Genomic DNA, 22,843 nt, shown 5'->3' with positions numbered 1-22,843 from the left:
TTGTGTGACCCTGGGCAAATCACTTAACTGCTGACTGCCTCAGTTTTCTCATCTTTAAAATGGAGATAATATTTCCCAGGGTTTCTATAAGGATAAAGGGTGATTTTATTCAGTCATGTCAGTCCAGTGGACAGTAGGAAAACAACAAAACAACCAAATAAAACCTTTAATAATTGGCTTAAATCTTTGATAAATAATATTAGCTAGTATGTATATAGAGTTTTAAGGTTTGCAAATTACTTTATAATATTATTCCAATTTATCCTTATCATTAAGTAAATTGGTCTCTAGTTTTCTTTCTTTTTTTCTCTCTCTTTTTATCTTGTATGTGAGATAATTTTCCCCATTCTTCCTTTCTCTTTCCTCCTTCTTCTAGAGTATTACTTTTTCTCACCAATCCATATTTTTTAACATCATCCCAATGTAACTGACTTACTCCTGTATCATCTGTCTATGTAAAATCTTTCTATGCCCTAATAATGATAAAGTTATTAGAAGTTACATGCATCATCTTCCCATAGTGAAATGTAAGCTATTTAATCTTACTGAGCTCCTTATGATTTATTTTTCATGTTTATCTTCATATGCTTCTCTTGAGTCTTGTATTTGAGAGTAAGTTTTCAATTCAGCTCTAGTCTTTTCATCAGGAATGCTTGAAAGTCTTCTATTTCATTAAATGTTAATTTTTTCCTTTGAAGGATTATACTGAGTTTTGCTGGGTAGATTATTCTTGGTTATAATCCCATCTCTTTTACCTTCTGAAATATCATATTCCAAATCCTCTAATCCTATAACATGGAAGATGATAAATTTCTGGAATCTAGTCTAACGGGGATTCTTTCTGGTTGTTTGAAGTATTTTCTCTTTGACTTGGGAAGTCTGGAATTTGGTGAAAATACTCCTGAGAATTTTCATTTTGGGACTTCTTTCAGGTGGTGATTGGCAGGTTCTTTCAATTTCTATTTTACCCTCCAGTTTTAGAATATTTAGACAGTTTTCCTTGATAATTTCTTGGAATATGATGTCTAGGGCTCTTTCTTTGATCATATCTTTATGGTAATCCAATAGTTGTTATCTCTCCTCAATATATTTTCCAGATCAGTTGTTTCTTTGATGAGATATTTTACATTTTCTTCTATTTTTTCATTCTTTTGACTTTGTTTCTTGATGTCTCATGAAGTCACTAGTGGGCCACTTGCCCAATTCTAACTTTTAAGGATTTTTTATTCAGTAAACTTTTGTACCTCTTTTTCCATTTAGCGTTTTCTGCTTTTTAGGGAATTATTTTCTTCAATATTTTTTATGACTCTTTTTTTTTTTTACCAAGGTGTTAATTGCCTTTTCATAATTTTCTTCCTTTGCTGTCATTTCTTTACCTTATTTTTTTCTCTACCATGCTTATTTGAGTTTAAAAACCACTTTTTTTTAGCTCTTCTAGGAATTCTTCTTGCGCTTGTGTCCAATTTACCTTCTTTTTCTTTGAGGCATTGTTTATAGCTGTTTTGACTTCATTGTTTTCTTTTGAGTTTGTGTCTTGATCTTCCCTACCACCACAGTAGTTTTTCATAGTCAAGTTCTTTTGTTGTTGTTTGCTTATATTCCATCCTATTTCTTGATTCTATTAACACTGGACTCTGTTCCCAGCATGGAGAGAGAGGGCCACTCTCTCAAACTTTAGTTTTTTCCCCCAATACTATTTCCAGAGCTATGTCTGGGTGTTTGGAAATTTTCAGTGCTTGCTAGGTAGCAGAATCTTGGGTAAGGTGTGGTCATTACTCTCCTGGCCTTATCCAAGAAGAGTCCCTGATCCCTTGGGATTGCAATCAATATTTCTCATCAGAATCCTTAGGATTGGATGTGATATTATTCCAAGGTCCCATGATCCCTTGTTACTGAAAATGATATTGCTCTTCAGGGCTCCTGTTCCCATGTAACAGAATTATTCCTCTCTGTCTTTGAACTGTGACCTAGAAGTATATATATATGTATATATAAAAATATGTATTATATATATAATATACAAACACATATATGTATATGTGTGTGAGTGTGTGTGTGTGTGTGTGTGTGTGTGTGTGTGTATGAAATCTGAGGCTGAGAGCCTGGGGTCAAGTAGGAGAGGGAAGTTGTGGTCTAAAGCTCCTTGACCTTGCTCTCTACAGTGAACTCAGGTCAAAAAAAAAATGGAAGTGAAAACAGCTCACTAAACACAGAAATACCAGTGTGATATGGCAGCCAAAAACAGGAAAGCAATTTTAAATTGCATTTCAGAGAGTCCTAGCTTCCAAGAATAAGGAGGTAGTTGTAGATCTTGGTGTACTCTGTATGCATAATAGATAGAGTGATAGATTTGGAGAGATGGAGGCCTGGGTTCAGATACTGCTCTCGACCTTTCCTAGCTGTGTGATCCTGGGCATGTCACTTAACTTTTCTGAGCCTTGGTTTCCTCCTCTATAAAATAAAGGCATCAAACTAGATGGTCTCTATGGTCATTTCCAGTTCTAAATCCATGATGCTATGAAGTAGGCTCTCTCCATAAATGGGTTACATTTTATTTACACCACTCCTAAACATTAAGTAGTCAATTAAGCTGCTATTTGAAGACCACCAATGAAAGGCAACCCATCACCTCCCAGGGTAACCCATTTTACTCTGAAAAGTTCTAACAGGAAAAATTTCCCGACATTGGGTCTAAATTTACCTTTTGACCTCTTCTACCCATTGTTCCTGTTAGCTCTGAGACTAAAGAAAACAAATCTAACCCATTTCCCCTATGACAACTCATAAAACACTTGAATATAGCTATCATTGCCCCGCCCCCCCGGGTCTTCTCTTCCCAGTGCTAAACATCCCCAGTTCCTTCTAACGAACAATCTGTCCATGTGGCATGGACATAAAGCCATTCCCCATCCTCACTGCTATGCTTTGAACACCCTCCATCTTGTCAATTGTCTTCCTCTGGTGGTGCTCAGACTGGCCACTACTCCAGAAGTGTTTGACTGGAGCAGAATATAAAAGAACTACTTTCTTTTTATTTCTGAAATCTCAAAATGGCATTCAGTGTTTTTGGCTTCTATAGTACATTGGTATTTGTATTTAGTGAGCTGCTTTTACTTCCATTTTTTTTACTTGAGTTTACTAATTGTAGGAAATAGGGTCAAGGAGCTTTTATACTACAACTTCCTTATTCTGACCGACATCAGGCTCCCTAGATGTCATGTAAAATTTCTAGCTTACACTAAGTTAGACTTACGGGGACTTCTTTGGAACGGTAACTTCTTATAATTAAAATACACCCCTGAATTGAATAGGTTCCTTAGGACAGGATGAATTTCTAAACATGAGGTCTGGCTACCCATTTGTAGGGCATTTTGTGTAAGGGATTTCTTCCTACCCAAGTAGAGGTTGGAGCAGACTACTTCTCAAGTCTCTTCCAACTCAGGAAATCTAGGATTCTAAGGCCTTATGCTTGGTTCAGGCAGTGCAAAGACAAAAAACAACTCAGCTCTTCCTTGCCCTCAAGGAACTTACAATCTAATTGAGGGAATCATATAGGCATATAATGATAATTTCTGCAGCTACTTCCATTGCTCATACATCTACATCTGCTGAAGGTAGTAGGTATATGCCTCTACTCCAACTCTGTTATTTGCCAACAGTGTGACCTGAGACAAAGCACTTCTCTGGCCCTATCTTCTTTTATGGGTAACTAGGAGGAACAGTGGATAGAGTGCCAGGCCTGGAGTCAGTAAGACAAAGCTTCCTGAGTTCAAATCCAGCATCAGCTACCTACTAGCTGTATGATCTGGGCACATCACTTAACCCTGTTTGCCTCAGTTTCCTCATCTGTAAAATGAGAAGGAAATGGCAAACCACATCAATATCTTTGCTAAGAAAATCCCCAAATGGGGTCATGAAGAGTTGGATGAGACTGAAAATGACTAAACAACAGCAACCTTCTTTTTAAAAAGAGGGAGTTAGGTAGTATTATTTCAATGACCCTTTCCAGTTTCAAAATTTTATGATTTTAAGGTCCTCAGGATTAGAAAAACCTGGAGATGATCTAGTTCAGAATGGGTGGGATAGTTAATGAAACTGAAGAAATATTAAAAATAGCATCTGTCTGCACAGAACCTTTAGTAACTGTTCTAAGCTTGTCCCCTCCATTATAAATGTTCATTCAGTGATCTTTACTTTAAAGATATATTCAGAAAATTTCTGGGTTCTGCATGACTTCTATGAAAAAGAGCATAAATCTTGACCTAGCGATTGTTCCGAACTGCATAGGTTTCTGACCATGAATTTACCTGACTAGGTAAGTCTGGGTCGTTTTGAATATCCAAGGTTCTATCCTCTCACTTAGCCTCCATTGAAATCTGAATTATCTATGAGGCTTTTAGGCACATCACTTAATTGCACCAGCTATGGCACTATATAGTATCTTTCATTTTGTGCTTTAAAACATCAAAAAATCGTCATTTCTCCCTCCTCTGCTATTCCATAATTGGAAAGGGAACTTTCAACATTCTTTCAATAAAGCCTTTTCCTTGAAAGAAAAAAAAAAATTTTTATTCTCACTCTGTTCTCTCTTTATCAGCAGTTTCATTGGCTTTCATTATTTCACTTATTATTTCTATGAGGATAACACCCAGATATTCACCCTTTATCTCATTCTTTAATTTCAATCATGCCACCAGCTGCTTCTAGATATTCTCCTTGCATGTCCAGACCATCAATATCTCAACCTCAATATGTGCAAAATGAAACTCATTATCTTCCTTCCTATATGTGCCATGGTCCCTAATTTCCTTATTACTATTGAGAATACTTCCATTCTCCCTAGGTTTATAAGTAAATGCCTAGGTTCAGAGGTGACCACCAGTCACCTAGGAGCATAAGTAACCTCAAGGTTACCCTAGCTTGACTAAAAAAACTCCCCCAAACCCTTATGGCCCACATACAGTTTCCAAACGCTGGTGATTTTACTTCCAAAATATTTCTCAATCTGTTCCTTCTCTCCTCTCACACAAACTACTGATTGACCTTGATCATCTTTTGCCTGGATTACTATTATAGCTTCCTAATTGATTTTTCTGCTTTCAGTCCCTCTGCTTTTCCAATAATTCTCTATAGGAGTTGTGTCAAACTCAAATAGAAATGGAAGCAATTAAATGTTATGTAAACATCCCTGCACTCTGCATAATGAGTTAGAAAACCACAAATTAACAATATCTATGTTTTATTACATTTTTATTTATTAGGTTAAATATGTCCTAATTACATTTTGATCTCATTCAGGCCCAACCTGAGAGTGTTGCAGGCTGTGGGTAGCCCAGAAGCCATGCATTTGATACATCTGCTCTCTCTGGTTTCCAACATAATCTTCCTGAGATACATATTTAAACATGGCACTGACTCAAAAATCTTCAATGGGTCTCTATTGTCTCTAGGGAAAAATACAAAATTCTCAAAAATATAAACTCCTCAATTCCTATGTCCAAACTACTCTTCCAGGATTATTCCATCTTATTTTTTCCTTCTTCATGTTTTCTGCACTATGAGTTGTCACCATAACTTAGCATTCTATCTCCTAACTTCATGTATTCGTGAGGGTTCTCCCTCATCCAGGTCTGGGACCCACTCCTTCCTCCACCTTTACATCTTACCCTCCTTTAAGACTTAGCATGCTGAATCCTGTTTGGAGCCTTTCCAGATCCCCCAAGTTTTTAGTACACTTTCTCTTCCCTATTATCTTATTTTTAGCTAATAGTATACATGCTATGCTCATCCAATAGAACATAAGCTTCTTGAAGGCAGGGTAGGTTCATATTTATTTTTGCATCACCATCACTTAACATAGGGTCTTAAACATAACAGGAATGTAATCAGATTTATTAAGTTGAGTTGGATTGAATAAATAAATAAGAAATGCAAAGCAGTTTTCCAATTCCTGGCCTCCAAATACTTTCATATATTTACTTTTGTTCTTTCAGTCTTGTAATGTATTGGAACATGATTGCTTTCATCTGTCATTCAAAATAGGGCTCTCATACTTCACAGAACTCTGGGTTTGGAGAACTGTTTTCTATTCATTTAATAGACATGACCCTTATCCTTTCTCTAGTTGGCTGATCATCATGCGCAACTTCCTCATTAACACTAATAATTCTAGGGAAGGGAAGGAAATTCTAGGGAAGGAAAAATGCAGAGACTTAATGAAGGCTATTTGTTAATTGGGTTTGTCAGGGCCTTCATTGAAGCCAAGCAAACTGAAAGAAATCAGAGGGCATTTAGCCCAAATTTGAAAGAAAAAATGGAGAATTAGTGTGTCAAGCAGTGATGCCTTCTGTGGAAGATAGATTACTAGGGCATAATCTTGCATTACCACTGCACAGCAGACAAACTTCTTTGGGCTGCATCAGGTCACAACGATATCTTAAGCTAGAATGAAAGCAATCACAAGGCTACTGTATCTCCTTGAGTGTCTTGTGCTGTATGGCATTCAAGGAGAAATAGAAGAAGAGGGTAGTTTTCTTGGTCTATTGGCATCTGTCATTGCCAAAAGAAGAGACAGCACCAGACTTGAAATTGATCTTTCCTTAGTTCCACAATAGCTATGTGAACCTGGGTAAGTCACAAGTACCTCAGAAGCCATATAATCCAACAGGTGAAAAAAATGAGGTTCTGGGAGATTAGGTAGAAGTAAACCTCAGAGGCAGAATTCGAATTCAGGTCCTATGACTCTAGAATCAATGTTCTTTCCACTATAACTCAATTTCTTCATCTACAAAGTGGGGATAATAGTAACAGCTACCTCAAATGATATTGGTGAGGATCAAAGAAATAGTATATGTAAAGTGCTCTGCAAAATTTAAAGCAATTTATGAATCTGAGTTATATCATCATAGAAACTTCCCCCAAAGCTAACACTACATTAGTGTGTCATTGCCCATAGAAAGCACTTCATAAGCAATGAATGAATGATTAAGATAAACCTCAAAATCAGATTGTTTGCCTTCTCAGAGAGGGAGTAGGGAGGGAGGGAGGAGAGAATTTGGAACTCACAATTAACAAAAGAATGTTAAAGTGTTTGTTTGCATGTAATTAAGAAAAGTGCCTTAAAAAAAAGACTTCAATTAGGCGAAAGAGCACTATGTTAAGAGTTGGAAGACCTAGGTCATGGGAAAATAGATTAGGACTTGGAATGGAATTTAGAGGTCATCTGGCATAAGCCCCTTCCTTTTGTATTGAGGAAAATGAAGCACAGAGATGTCAGTGTCACACAAGGAGTGTCTCACTTTCCAAATCTAAAAAATGAGGGAATTAGGGAAGATGATCCTTATATGTACTCTCCAGGTTTTGATTCTACGTACAATCGTCAAAGCCATTGGTCCAGTGGTGATAAGGCTTTATTGCTATTGCCTGTCAGATCTGTGAGTTATTTATTTGGCATATCTCCTCCTTTGGCAGAATTACAAAGAAAATTTTGAATCTGCATGATAAGATGCTAGAGGAGAGAGGGTTGTTTTTGGCTCAATTTGTGTCTCCAAATTGATTGAAAGAGGAGCAGCATCCTAATTTCCATGTCCCCTCATCATTCCCCACTCCATAAAAGTTTGCTTCAGTTCACACAGAGTTGGGTCTAACTCTTGAGATCCTTCAGGAGGTAATAATGATTTTATCCCTGGATTTTATGCTGTGGTACAAAATTCCTATTTATTGCCTTCTCCATAACCCAAAGTGGGTGATGTTGCTTCTGCCTCAGGTATCACTCATCTGCCCTGCCTGGAGTTCTTAATTGGAACCGTCTGTGCTGACTAATTACCATTCTTTCCTTACTCAATTTCTATCTGTGGAGAAAAATAATTGGCTATGTGTTTGAATAATAAATGTCTATGGGTCACCAATTCTTTTTTTTTCTCTTACATTAAAGACAACATTTCTGGAAGTCAAAATTGCGACACATTGAAATTTCAAGAAAACTAAGAGGCAAATCTAATCAATTTTGTCCCCTCCACCTCCCAAATAGTATATGTCGTTAAGTTGGAGCCATGAAAAAGGAAAGTCTATCAAATATGAAAAGTCTTATAAAGGGGAGGGACTAGTTCAATGAATTAATTAACAAGTGATAAAATTCTCTCATTATATGTGTTTTTAAGCACTAAATTAATTAAAATTACAAGAAGTTTACACTTGAGGAACATCTTCCTGTCATTTTGACTATATTAATTTGGAATATGTAAAATATGGACCAAGGCAGTTAATAAATTAGCCAATAAGAATTTAATGAGTGCCTACTATGCACCATGAAAAAGGAAAGTCTATCAAATATGAAAGTCTATCAAATATGAAAAGTCTTATGAAGGGGAGGGACTAGTTCAATTAATTAATTAACAAGTGATACAATTCTCTCATTATATGTATTTTTAAGCACTAAATTAATTAAAATTACAAGAAGTTTACACTTGAGGAACATCTTCCTGTCATTTGACTATATTAATTTGGAATGTGTAAAATATGGACTAAGGCAGTTAATAAATTAGCCAATAAGAATTTAATGAGTGCCTACTATGCGCCAGGAAGAAGGTATATTAAAAAAAGGCAAAAATACAGTCTCTGCCCTCAGAGTTCTTATTCTGATTTACCTTTGCTAAGCCAACTCTTTTTCATAGTGCAAAATAATAAGAGAAATACAACCACAAGAGGAATATTTATGTGCATAAACTTTTTTCTGTAACTTCAAGAAAGTTAAGAGCATTTCCTACACTCAAATGGATTTTTAAAAAATCTCATCCATATGAATAGACTCTCCAATATGGGAGACTATAACCAGCCAGACCTGCCCATCCTCTGCCTCTGCCCCTCTCACCCAAATTATCTCATAAATTCACAATTAGGCAGTCTGTCTAACATGCTGGGCCCTTCTTTATGTTCTCCTGACTTAAAGAGGATGGGGGATCTTTTGTTGTTAAGCCATTTTTCAGTCATGTCCAACTCTCTATGACCCCATTTGGGGTTTTCTTGACAAAGACACTGGAGTGGTTCTCCATTTCTTTCTCTAGCTCATTTTATAGATGAGGAACTGGGGCAAATGGTGAAGTGACTCATCCAGGGTCACACAGCTAGTAAATGTCAGAGGCCAGATTTGAACTTAGGAAGATGAGGCATCCTGACTCCAGGTCCAGCATTCTATCCATATCACCTCTCATACAAGCAGCACATATACTAATTACAAATCACCCTTATTTATGGATTGGTAAAGTTACCCACACAACTATTAGAAAGAGTGAACTGCTAACTTATTTATTGCTTCTTTTGAGTTAAAGTAAAAGAACTGTATTTCCAAAATTCAAGCTTTTTGACTAGTCTAGACAGTATTTTCTGTTCAGTTCAATTTTTCTCATCTTATAGTTGAAGAGCATAGTGGAATAAAGCAAATAACATTGTAACTGGCCGCAGAGGACCTAGATTTGGATTCTCACTCTATCACTAAGCTTGTGTGTCCTTGGGCTTCATCCTTTAAAATCCCATAAAAAATCCTTATCTTCCAGAAGGGTGTCAAGAGTTTCTGTAATATGAGGGGGTTGGACAAGATGACCTCTAAGGTCCTCTCCATCTAAGTCTGTTATCCTGTAATTAGGTCTAAATCTGTGCTACTATGAATTAAATAAATTTCATTAAACACTATTTGCAAAGCACATGATGGTCAGTGAAGAAACAAATACTAAAACAAAAGCAGTCTTCTTGCCCAAGGGGCTTGTTGTTGTCTGTCCTTCATTTCTGAAGAGGACCGATGACATCACAGGTGATGAGTTGACTTGTGTGTGAATTGGATTTACATGAGGCAGAGTTGCACAAAATCATTAGCCTCATGGAATGTTCCAGAGTCACTGAAGTCCAATGGCTGTATAAAAGTCAAGATGGCTGGTGATGGCCTGGGATGCAGTGGATGACCTTGGTGTCTTCAATCTCTGACCAAGCTCTAATCACTTCACAGCTCCTACTTCCACCTTTATGGCCATTGGAACAAATTGTTCTCATCCTCCCATTCTGCTAGGGAAAGTCTTCACCTACTTGGGGTAGATACCCCATTCTAAAGTTTTTTACTTTAATTCACATGAAACAATAAATAAGTTAGCAATTCAGGTAGGTGGTAAGGATACAAAATGTTTACATAAAGAGAGGCTTATTGATTTAGGGCTGATGGAGTTATAGATGAACATGAACATTGAGTTTTGTCCAATCCCTATAGAAGACATCTAATATTCTACATTGGATACCAATGGTGTGCTACATACTTTTCTTAAACAAATACATATAATTTATTACCAAAATCTCTAAGACATTAAATACACAGGAGAGTAGATTTTTGAAAATGCTGATTAATATTAATCTTATCATACTTTTCATAACAATTACATCATACATATCTTGTAAAGTCAACTCATTCTAGAAAGAGCTCAGAAAAGTCCTAAGTCACAAGAAGTGAGCATCTACAAAAATGCTAATGATTGCAGTTTGCAAAACACTTTAATTGGCCTTCATTTTTTGCATATAATTTTATACAAGGTCCAAGATTCAGAAACCAGCCTATCACTGAAATTGGTCCAGAGTTCACATAAAGCTTAGAAGACACAAGGTCATCTCTAATTTGCACTTCAATCCCAATTACACCTCTTACCACAGAATATTAATGTGCTGGCTATGGGGGAGCTAACAGCTAAGGAGCAAATGACCAGTTTCTCTACCTGGCCAAAGACAGTTTTTGAATTTTATACATTAAATTGAACTTGCTGTAAAGGAAAGAGCATGAGATTTGAAATCAGAAAACCTGGGTTCAAATCTCAACTCTGCCACTTCCTGATTGACTCTGGACTTTTCTCTAGGTTGAATGTCTTAAGGTACCTTAGTTTTTTGTTTGTTTGCTTATTTTTTTCTGTATAATATGAGGGTTGACAATTCCAGAAGACCATCATAGGGCAGAATGAGACACAATTTTTTGGATACAGACAATACAAGAATTTGGGGATTTTTTTGACTGTGGAGATTTGTTTAAAGGGTTTTGTTTTTCTTTTCTTTTCAGTGGGGGGATATGGAAGCAAGAAAAAATAGATTTTTTAAAAATGAAATTAAATAAATAGATTAGAACAATTCAATAAAATAATTGTAATAACAAGTAGAATGTTGTTCACTGAAAATTAAATAAAAATAAAGACCAATCAGTGAAACAGTTTAAGTATACAACTTAAAAACAAACAAATCTATTAAGTGGGAGGAAGAGAAAATAACTCCTTGTTAATTTAAAAATAAAATTTAATTTAGAAATAAATAGAAATAGTGGTCAGATGTCCTCTAAGTTAGTAATAAGTAATAAATCTTAACAGAAATAAGAAAATAGAGATTCATCTTTTTTTATTAAGGTCATCTAAGCCTATCTCTAATCAAACATGAATGTAACACAGTGAAACATCTTAAGTTTTAGGAGAAACCCAGAGGTAAAAATAAATGTAATTTGTTTTAATAAGCTGCTTTCCAGGATACAGTCAGATACAGGATATAACTGCTCTATTACCAACTACATGAGTTAATGGTTGGGATGTGAAGCACACGCAAAATAATGCTGTGTAAATTTTCAGTGTAAACATTACTGGTACTGCTCCGGAACAGTTTTAAGTTCCATTGTACTGTATTCTATAAGGCAGCTAGGTGATACAGTGCACAGAGTGCCAGACCTGGAGTCTGGAAGATTCATCTTCCTGAGCTCAAATCTGACCTTGGAAACTTACTAGCTGGATTACCCTGAGCAAGTCACTTAGTTGATCCTGAGCAAGTCACCTCAGTTTCCTCATCTGCAAAATGAGTTAGAGAAGGAAATGGCAAACCACTCTAATATCTTTGCCAAGAAAACTCCAAACAGGGTCATGAAGAGTCATATATATGACTGAAATGACTGAACAATAACTGTATTTTAGGGGATAATTTTTAAGAAATGCTAGATTAATTGTCAGAAGACTTGGCTTCTATCCTATCCTTTGTCACTTGCTACCTGTGAGACCTTAGGCAAATCAATTAAACTCTCTGTGTCCCAGTTTTCTCATCAGTAAAAGGGAGAGCTGGACAAGCTGGCTCAGGGCCCTTCCACCTCTAAATATATGGTCTTGGGATCCCACAAGCCTTTCTTAACATGGAAGGTCTCCCAACCTGAGAATAAAGCTTTGCTTACAGTTTTTTTTAAAGCTCTGTAATATAAATTTCTAGCGAAAACAGAAAAGACCGAAAGCACAACTTCCTCCAGTATAATTTATAGTGATTTTGTTCTGTAGTTACAGAGCAGTAGTTTACCTTTAACAAGCTCTGCCCTCCACCCCAAATCATTTCACATGCCATAGCTGTTATTGTTTTTGTCTTTCAAGAGTGGAAAAGACCCTGAACTCCTGAAGCAGGGTTATTCATAAGACTGGTATCTAACTGACCTACCCTTCTTCCAGCACAGCCAACATACTCTCCTTCTAAGATAAATGTGGGGGCTGAAATATTTTGAAATGAATGCCCTGAACTGCTGAGTCAATATGGACTGCTATAGATTAGACAGTCTTTGAAACTTAACTGTATTTATTTCTCCACTAAACCAATCAATAGTTCTTTCTTTAAGGTTTGTTAGAAACTAATTGTGGAATATAGTATCTAGACCCACATTGCCCTCTGGTAAAAAGAGAGGTGTCATTCCGATTGCAGGAGTGAAATTAAGGGGGAAGCACAAGACCAGTGTTCCCTCCTGTGAGCCAAGAGTGACAAGTGCCCTTTGCTTCCTGAAGAAAGCCTTTGTTTAGATGCTTAAATGCAACACAAATTAGTCTGTTTGATGCTTACTTAGCAAGCTGTAAGAACTTGTTGGCAGACATGACAGATACAGTGGTGAAATTCAAGTTTCAGAGGTCTAAGTATCAACTTGTGGTTATAGAACTTACAAGAATTATAAGGTAGCACCTTTCTGTTCCCCACTGACATAATGATTTGTTATTTTTAGACAAATTAGATAGTTGAGGTTTTGTTTGTGAGTGGCACCCTCAGTTTTTCTCTCCATAGACAGGGTTTGGTTCATCGCTTCATTTCTAGGTCCGGGTGGGTTTTTTTCCCTCTCTTGGGTGGGCGGGGGAAACGATAGAAAGAGATTTAGTGATTGAGAAAAAGTATTTTTTTTTTTTTTGTCCTTTTACTATGTTCTGTACCTGAGCTAGGCAAATGATTGCCTATATGGACTCTCTCTGAAAAGTACTGTTAGGAGCTTACTACTCAGCACACTCATCGAATAGCTGTTTGATCTAGCCATGCCCCCTATGTGCTATGTGGATAGAATTAATGCATGTACCCAGATATACTGCTCTTTCCCAATTCAAGTCCCACAAACGCATATGCTTATCAAATAACTGCTGTGTGCCTCGCACATAATAGGCACTCAGTCAATGTTTATTGGATTGGATGTGCATAATAGCACTGTGTTAGAGAGAGCAAAAGACATAAAGAAAGATGGCACATAGGTTCTGTTCTTGATGAGCTTACAATTTAATGGAGAGAGGACACAGGTGTATTACTACTAAAATAAGGATGGAAAAGGAAGAAGGAAATGATGTGATAAATTGTTGACTAGATAAACTGTAGTACTGGCTTTTAATATAATCTTCCCAACCCTCTACAAGCTTCTAAAAACTTGATAAGAGCAATTTGAGATGTGTGAGTAATGAGGAGGTATTACAGAGGATAGAGTGCCCAGTCAGACTCATCTTCCTAAATTCAAATCCAGCCTCAGACATTTACTAGCTGTGTGACCCTGAGCAAGTCACTTAACCCTGTTTGCCTCAGTTTCCTCATCTGAAAAATGAACTGGAGAAGGAAATGTCAAACCAGCTCCAGTATCTTTGATTTAAAAAAACCCTCAAATGGGATGATGGAGAGTTGGACATGACCGAAAAATGACTTAACAACAAAACAACAATGAACAATGAATGCTTGAACACTTTCTTGTACTTTCAGCTAACAATCATTCAGCTAGGTCTGTATTAGATGATGCTCAATGATTATTTGTTGATTTATTATTGCTTGATTCAACTCCTCCTAGAAATTTTTCCTGGTACTCTTGCTGCCACTATGCCATAGTTACAGTTAATGCTGAAAAAAAGATCATGGTGGCCCACTGGGGTGAATTCATACGCACACAAATAATTTAGCTACATTTCAAAATTGAGGAAAGAAGTACAAGAGAGAGAATTTCTAGGTAGGGCTGTGTGTGTGTGTGTGTGTGTGTGTGTACACCAAGGAAGAATAATTACCATGTAAAATTGGAAAATTACCAACTTTGGGTCTTGGCAATGATTTTAGAGGTTAATTAATTCAACCTGTTCATTTTACAGATAAAACAATTGAGGCTTAAGAGGAGGAAATGAATTTGCCCAAAAGCAATTGGAAAGTATTAGATAAGGGACCAGAATCTAGGATTATTAATTCCTCGACTATCACCTTTTTCCATTGTCATCACAGAGAGTAAGTCTGAGGAGGAAACTTAGAGACCAGCTAGATAAACTGTCATACCATTAAGGCCCAGTGAAGTCATATCATTTATCCCAAATCACACAGCTAGCTGAGCAGAACTGAGATTAGAATCAAGATCTCCTGTTTTCTAGCAAAAGCTAATTCAATGCAACTCGCCAGCCATTTAAGGGATTACCCTGTTCAAATCACTAATGCTGTTAGCAATACAAGTTTTCCTTACCATAATATGTGCATAGATCATGAAATTTCAAAGTGGAGAGAGATCTCACAGGGCACTTCATTTCTACAACATTCACAACAAATGGTTATCTAACCCTTACTCCAATGATGAGAATTCACTACCCCCTGAAGCAACTCATTCCATTTCTGGACATTTTCAAATTGTTTGATGTCATTTTACTGAATGTGAACAAAATGACTGCATGTTGCAGAGTGGAGAGTAGAAGAGTGGGGATCTGGTGAAAGGATGTTCTTTTTTTCCATCCCCTCTGCATATAGGTCATGCCTTTGTGACAGCTCTATCTTTGAGTTACTATATTTTTCTGTTTTCAGTTAGAAGTATAGCTCTCCCACATGTTCTGATTAAGATTTCAATCATCCTTGGGATGTCATGGCACTGCTGTTTTCTTCAGATCATATGATAAAAATTCTACACCTATGAGTTGCAGTGGGTATGCCAATTGGGTTTCTATGCTAAGTTTGACATTAATATGGGGAACCATGCATATTGGAGAGCCACTAAATTGCCTAAGAAGAAAAAAGAGTGGTCCAGATCAGCAACAGAACAGGTCAAAACTCCCATGCCATAATTAGTGGGACTGGGTCTGTGAAAAACCCTTGAATTTCCATTCTGGGTAAGATAAGGAGATCTTATTATCACTGGCATTGGCATGGTTGTCTTTGTCATCATCATCATCATCACCCTCATCATCATCATCATCACAGTAAAGTAGGAGATAAAGCCTTTGGTACATATCAGAAGCAAGTCACGTTCTAGCTGGACTCATGGGATTGGTTTTGAATTAGGATGAATGCTACAAGAATTGGTCAGGGTCACCAATTAGTTCGAGGATCCTAGAAAGACTGAATTAATTATAGAGTTTCTCTGAGATTTAGGTAGCTACCCTGAAACCCCAAGGAACTAATGCTTTACAGCAATGGTGTCAAGCTCAAACAGAAATGAAGTCCCCTAAAACATACATCAAGATTCCTGCAAGTCTCATATTGACTTAGAAAACCACATATTAATGTTATCTGTGTTCTATAGTTTTAAAATTTTATTTTATTAACTAATCACACTTTAATTTGATTTTGGCCTCAGTTGGGGATATTGGTGCTGGCATGTTTAACTCTGCTCTGTATTATTCCTAGGACCCATTTTATTTGACATAAATCTTAGTAGAAAGCAGGTAGACTCAACTTGGCCTCCTTGGTGAAAGTCTAAGGACCTGGGATAACGGAAATTGGTATGAAATTTCCTGAAGCTGTTCCCAACAGAGAAGACCCCATGTCTATACATATGGTTATCGGTTGGAACTAAAATTGGAATATATCCATAAAACCAAGAGAATATAGTTATCTCCATAGACCGTTTTTATTGACTGATGGGAATTCAAATAGATTCAGTTAGGCAATCATACTATGTGTTAGACTTTCTATATAATAGGTATATAATTTATTCTGTGCATCAATTCAAAAGTAGAAAATAATCTCTAACCTTAAGGTGCTTCCATTCTATTGGGAAACATGCATATCTTCATAATTTGTTCATTTTTACCAGTTTTTTGAGAGTTAAGTAGAGGAGGGCTCAGGACAGAGTTAGGGACTGTACCAGTCTCCAGAGCAAGGAGTTTCATAGGAGAACCCCATCTTCTACGAGTTTATGTTCTTTTCTGATGCCACTTGCTGTTTTTTGCTATGATCTTAGTAAATGAAACACCAAAAAATATGCAATACTTCATATACAAATGTGGCACTACGTGGTCATGGTGGCCCATAACTTCTTGGACATATGCTTTTGAATTTGTTTTTGTGTACTGATGGTTCGTTGGACAGGGTCATCCACATTCTCTTGCCTGTTTCCTTAATTAACTGTGTATATGCATTTGTGAGGCAGAGCCAGAGTGAGAGATACATCCAACGCCCAAGAAACAAATCTGTCTCTTAAGTAGTTAACTGATCCATACAGGGATCACACCAACCAAAATAATCAGATCAGACTTTCAGGCTGAATGAGTCATTATCAAGTCTGAAAAATACTCAAAACGCCACCTATAATTGGCATAATCAAACTGATTTTTTATAGATGAACTTGGATTTGCATGGATATTATTTCCACTGAAATGGACATGACCTTGATAAGTACATTTTACTTTTTACTCCTGTCTCTAGCCAAGCAAACTTTGTCAATTCTTGGTAGTGGCAATATCTTTTAGTTGGAGAAGTACCTGGAAAGCATCAGAGCAGTTGGAATGAACCTGTCAGCACCCTTTGATCGAAAGAAGTTAAACTATTCTGGAATAGATGTATATGAACGCATCAGAGAACTTAGATGAATAAGAAAACTATCCTTCCCCAAGTTCTTTGTGGCAAACAATACCTTATGAATTCTGACAGCAAAGGAAAGGTCTGTCTCTTCTTTTCAGTGTTATGCTGAACACTCCCTCAGCACCTAGTTATTTATGTGCTTCTCCAGCCCCATACCTGACCAAGGAGACATATCCTCTGTCTTATCCTATTGACTGGTGAAAAAATGAAAGGCAGGCCTTAGTCTCTGCTGTCTTGAGGTCCTGTCTCATTGCTAGCAGAAACTAAATGCTTCAAGACTCTCTCTATTGAGCCTGTCCTGACCTTGCCTCCTCTTGTCCCCAAGACACTTCTATAGACACTAGTTCTCATTACAAGAAAGGATCATTAATTCTCTGCTCCATGGAAACAAATAGATTTGCTTAAGCTATTGACCCACAACCAAAATCAGAATTTCTTAAATTGGATAGAAAACTTGACTGTGATCTAAGAGGAGTCAAAATCCAACATAAATGACTTATTAATGAAAAAAAACCCCATTGATGTTCTAATATTGTTAGATTCCTCATTTGGACTCTTCCCGACAGCCTCAGCACACTGAGTTCTGTAACATTCTCAGGTTTTGCCCTTGAGCCTAGTGCGTCTCTTCTATGCACTGAATGATAACATCCTTCTTTGGTGGTCACAGCCTTTCAGCATAATTACTGATATCAATCTGGACCCACACGTGGCATCAAGATTTAATTTGCTTCCCCTTGGAGGCTTTTTCAGTCTGGATTCCCCAAATTTTTAGAAAGTAAAAACTGAAATATCCATGAAAATGGTCTGCTACATTAAATTCCTCCTTTCCTGGGTTTCTCTGCTTTCTTTCTAGGGCTTTTCAACTATTTTCTAATTAGACACTATCAATTCTAGAACACAGTCAGATTCATGCAAACCTCTGTCACCTATTCTATTTGGAAAAGGAACACAATGTCATTTTAAGATTACCTTGCAAATAGGCATTCACCTACTAGTTAACCCCACAATCCCTCAAACCACAAAACAATATCTAATCGAATCCAATCCAATAAACATTTAATTGGCTCCTACTCTGTGTGTGTCAGGCACTGTTTTAAATGTGTTCTAATAAGAATAATGTCAGACTCTGGTGCTCTGATTCCAAAATTAGTGTTCCTTCCACTAAATCAAACCAAATATATATATATTTTAAATTTGATTGATTCCTCTTTATTTATCAATATAATCTTTATTACTTTACTAACAGCCTAGTAAAAATATGTATATGGGCAGGAAATTTTTTTAACTTCTCCCCCTGCCTAACAACACTATTAGCTGTGGCATTGAAAGTATCAACAATGCAGAAAAATTCACAATGGGACCTTAGTTTCAAAGGCAAGGCAATAAATGGATGTAATAAAGGGCAAAAGAAGGTCATTTGCAATGAAAAGTATTTAAGAAGGCAGCTCTGGGCATAAAGAAAGAGGTAGAGGGAGAGGCAGAGACCAGAAGATCATAAGATTTAAATTGTAAGAGAGTTCAAAGGGCATCAAGTCCAGCCACCTCATCTTACAAATGAGGAAGCCCTGGAGCTACATGGAGGTGGGATTTGAATTCATGTCCTCTGATTCCAAATGCAGCGGCTCTTTCCACCACACCATTCCTCTGACATGACTCGGCTTCATCTTTTTTCCTTTTTTCATTTGATGGCTCTGTGTTGCCCATTTTTTCTAGTTCATCTTTTGAGGTCCCCATTACTTCTTCTCTGCTGCCAAACCCTTGAATCCCTCATGGTTTTATACAAGCCCCACAGGGTGTAAACAAATCTTCCAACCAATCTCAACAGGTTTCCTGTTAGACCTAGAGAGATGTCAAGGTCATGTTCCTTAATTTATACCTCTAACTGATCGACTCATTCAAGATGTGTTTTCACCTAATAAAGGTGCCATCTTACTTATCTTGTTAGTCATTTTAAATAGTGTGGGGTTGATTTGCCTGACTCAGCTGACCCCTACTCACTGCCAGTCATATACACATATGCATACACACACACACACACACACACACACACAAAATTGGATAATCTCTATAGACTGACCATTCAACTTCATTTCATAACTTGGGCAACAGGTATTCTTAGGTTGAACACTTTTGAGTTATTTTCATTCTCACATATGTGGCTCCATAACATTTCAGGGTTTGTAGCAATCAACTCAGCATCATCTCCAACCAGAAATATCTTTTCCCAAGGAAAATGCTATCTTAACATATCCCCTCAACAAGGTATCACCAACTGCATGTTTCAAAATTATATATGTTTAAAAGATATAAAGCAAAAATTGTCTAATTTGTTCAATGACCCTTGAAAGACTCATCCTTGACAAAGGTGTTTGCCACTGTCACAGAGGATGTCCCACTCAGAGTACAAATGGGAGGGAGGTTTCCCTACAGATGATGGGGTATCTCAGATGCTCTATCCATAACAGATGTTTAATAAATTATCGATTGGTTGAAAAACTTCAAGTGTTTCCATGTCATATGATATTTTTAAATAACATATGACAAAATAATAATATGTTAAGAGAACATCAAAAGCCAAATCTATCTCTTGAAACCCAAGTAATATAGTTAGCATTAAGATAAGTCTCTAACTCAAAAGCAAACTTTGAAATAGTCAATTGCATTTGTTATAAATGTAAATTCATGTGCCAATTACTTTTCAGTCTGTTGAGATTATCTCGGCTGTTTTGCCTTATCTGCTCAGTTGAGCCTTTGGACAATCTTAGATTGGTTTTTGTTTACTCCTGTTCTATTTTCTGAACTGTAATTCCACAGTGAAATTATAATATAATGAGGTTCATACTTCATAATCTTTCTACTTCAAATGATCAAAACTCACTAGGATAGGACCTGACCTGTGAATTAAGGAATGAAGAAGGATTATTAAGTACCTACTACATCTATGAGCTAGGCTTTGCTATAATGTTGGGAATAGACATACACAACTCTGCCCAGCAACATTTTCTGCCTTCAGGGCATCTTACATTTTAAGTGAAAATAACACATACAAGAGAATGGTGGCTCAGGAAGGGGGATTTGGTCCTGGAAGTCACCAAGATAGTGAATGGAGCCAGAGACCAATTGTATTACCCCATAATCACTTATTTGGAAATATCTGCCACCAAGTGAAGGACAGAAAATAGGTTAGAGAAATTGTGTCCAAAAACAACTTCCTTGGAGGTAAGGGGCTGTGGAACCTAATTTTTTTTTGCGTAGCGTCTTGCATGGTTCTGTGTCTAAATGTACACTTGAGAAAATACTGCAATAAAAAATAATGTTGACAAATTAATGAAATGTTTTGTTTCTTGGAATGCTGATTGGGAAAACATTGAAGATTTTAACATTATAAACGATTTGGGGTTTTTTTGAAACAATTTAAAGGAAGACTGAAGATGTCACACACAGTCAATCGGCTTTGTGTGCCCAGGGCAATGTTGAAGAAGGAGTTCACAGGGAGACACAGTATATATATATATACATATATGTATATATATATATGTTCCCAATACTGTAGAACTCAGGGGTAGGGATGATAAAAATACATATACATTATATATGTCTCCCTGAAGCTTGACAGCAAATTTTAATAAATTATTTAAATATCTGTGCAGATAAGGTTTTTAAAAAATTGTCCTATGCTACTATAAGGACTATCAAGAATAGAATAAATAATTCTGGGCATGGATAAATTCTTAAAAAGCCATCCGCTTCATTCCTACACCCACATGACCCCTAAACTAGTTCAAACCAAGGAGAATAGTTGTTATTCTTTGAGACCAGAGTTCATACAACTTCTTCCAGAATACATTCCATGATAATAATGATAGTAACCAGCATTTATAGCACCTAATAAGTGTCAGGCCCCATGCTAAGTGCTTTACAAATATTATCTCACTCATTCTGCACAACAACCCTGGGAGGTATCTACCTTATTATCCCTGTTTTACAGTTGAGAAAACGAAGGTTAACAGAGGTTAAATGACATGCCCAAGGTCAAAAGTTAGTGTCTGGTGTCAAATTTGAACTCAGGTCTTCCTGACTCCAGACCTGACTCTCTATCCACTCTGCCACTTAATTGCCTTAATTAGGGATGCAAAATGGATAAAGACTTGGGGTCAAGAGAGCCTGGGTTGGAATTCTTCCTCATACATTGACTAGCTACGTGACCACCTGCATCTCTTGCATCTAATCTCTTTTTTCTACCCACATAATACCTCATCACCTCTCATTTGGATGGCCTCTTAATTTGTTTCCTTTCCTATTCTCTTTCCATTCTGATCATCTTGTACTCAGCTGCCAAAATAATTTTTCCTTTAGTGAAGAACTTGCCATGTCATTCTCTCACTCAATAAACTCTAAAACTTCCTATTTAACCTCCAAGGTAGAAGACAAATAACAATAGTTTATGTTTATGTAGCTCTTTGATGTTTGCAAAGTGCTATATAAATTTTCTCTCTTTTTATCCTCACAATAACCATAGGAAGCAGGTGCTATTATAACCCCCATTTTACAGATGAGAAAATTGAGGCAGACAGAGATTAACTTTGAACTCAGTTCTTCTTGACTCTGAGCCTAACACTATCAACTATACCACCCAGCTGACCCCGAAGAACCTTGACTTTTTTTTAATGCTTCTTTTTAAAAAATATATTTTATTTTATTCTTTGCTTTTTTGGAGGGGGGAAGGTAGGGAAATTGGGGTTAAGTGACTTGTCCAAGGTCACATGGCTAGTTTTTGTGTTATGTGTCTGAGGCCAGATTTGAACTCAGGTCCTCCTGACTCCAGGGCCAGCCATCTATTCACTGTGCCACCTATCTGCCCCTTGTTTGACTTTTAAAACTAATTTTCTCCCCAAATTATCTTTCTGGCCTCTTTATGTATTATAGTGCTCTTCTTCCTATATTCTATGGTCCAACCAAACTGTACTTAATTCTCACACCCATTCCATCTCCATTTCTCCTTTTTTTTGTTTTTGTACTGGTTGTTCTCCATGATCAGGAATGCATTTCTCTTTGCCTCTACCTCAGAGAATTCTTTGATTGTTTTACGATTCAGCTCATACATTCTACAAGATGGTGCTCACTTCATTCTACATCTATTCATACAAATCTTCATAGGCTTCTCTGAATGCACAGCTTTTGTCATTTCTTATGGTGCAATAATATTTCATTACATTTATCTATCATTATTCGTTCATGCTCACAAATTAGATCTTGACATTAAACATTCTCCTCCTTAATTAGAAACTCAGCCATTGCCCTACCTGGTCATAACCTCTCCTTCCTCATCTTTCCCTCTTGCCCTGCTGTAATAGTAATGGATTCCAGCCCTCTCTTTTTATTTCAACAAGTCCATCCCACAAGTGGGATTAACAAGCTCTGGGTTTTAACACCAAAAACCAAGCCAATACAGGGGGATCTTTATATTCCATTACTATTACACCTGCCTTCTAAGCATCAGCAAGATGCCTTTCTTATCTCCCTTAATGCTAGTTGTTGTTCAGTCATTTTTCAGTCTTGTCCAACTCTTGATGACCTCCAAGATACCTTTCTTGATTTGCCCAGGCATGGTGCCCTAATTCCTGCATATGTATTTTGTATTTCTTCCAAACATATTATATTTGTACATGCCATATCCACTGTTAGAATGCCTCCTTTAGGTAAGGAACTGTTTCTTTTACTTCTTTGTTTATTGGCAGTGCCTAGTATA

The 22,843-nt window shown here is 36.9% G+C and overlaps 1 protein-coding gene across 7 annotated transcripts in view; it reads right to left on the bottom strand.

Annotated features, from left to right (window-relative positions):
• The window catches only part of PHACTR1 (phosphatase and actin regulator 1), a 695,847-nt gene that overhangs the window by 215,535 nt on the left and 457,469 nt on the right, over positions 1-22,843 (bottom strand). The gene's annotated exons all lie outside the window — the stretch shown is intronic.

Source organism: Petaurus breviceps, unplaced genomic scaffold, assembly GCF_028583685.1.
Source record: "Petaurus breviceps papuanus isolate PSGF00001 unplaced genomic scaffold, PetGlider_PUasm1.0 190, whole genome shotgun sequence".
NCBI classification, from domain to species: Eukaryota; Metazoa; Chordata; class Mammalia; order Diprotodontia; family Petauridae; genus Petaurus; species Petaurus breviceps.
The sequence above is the reverse complement of the archived record's forward strand: the minus strand, read 5'-3'. Positions and strand labels throughout refer to the sequence as shown.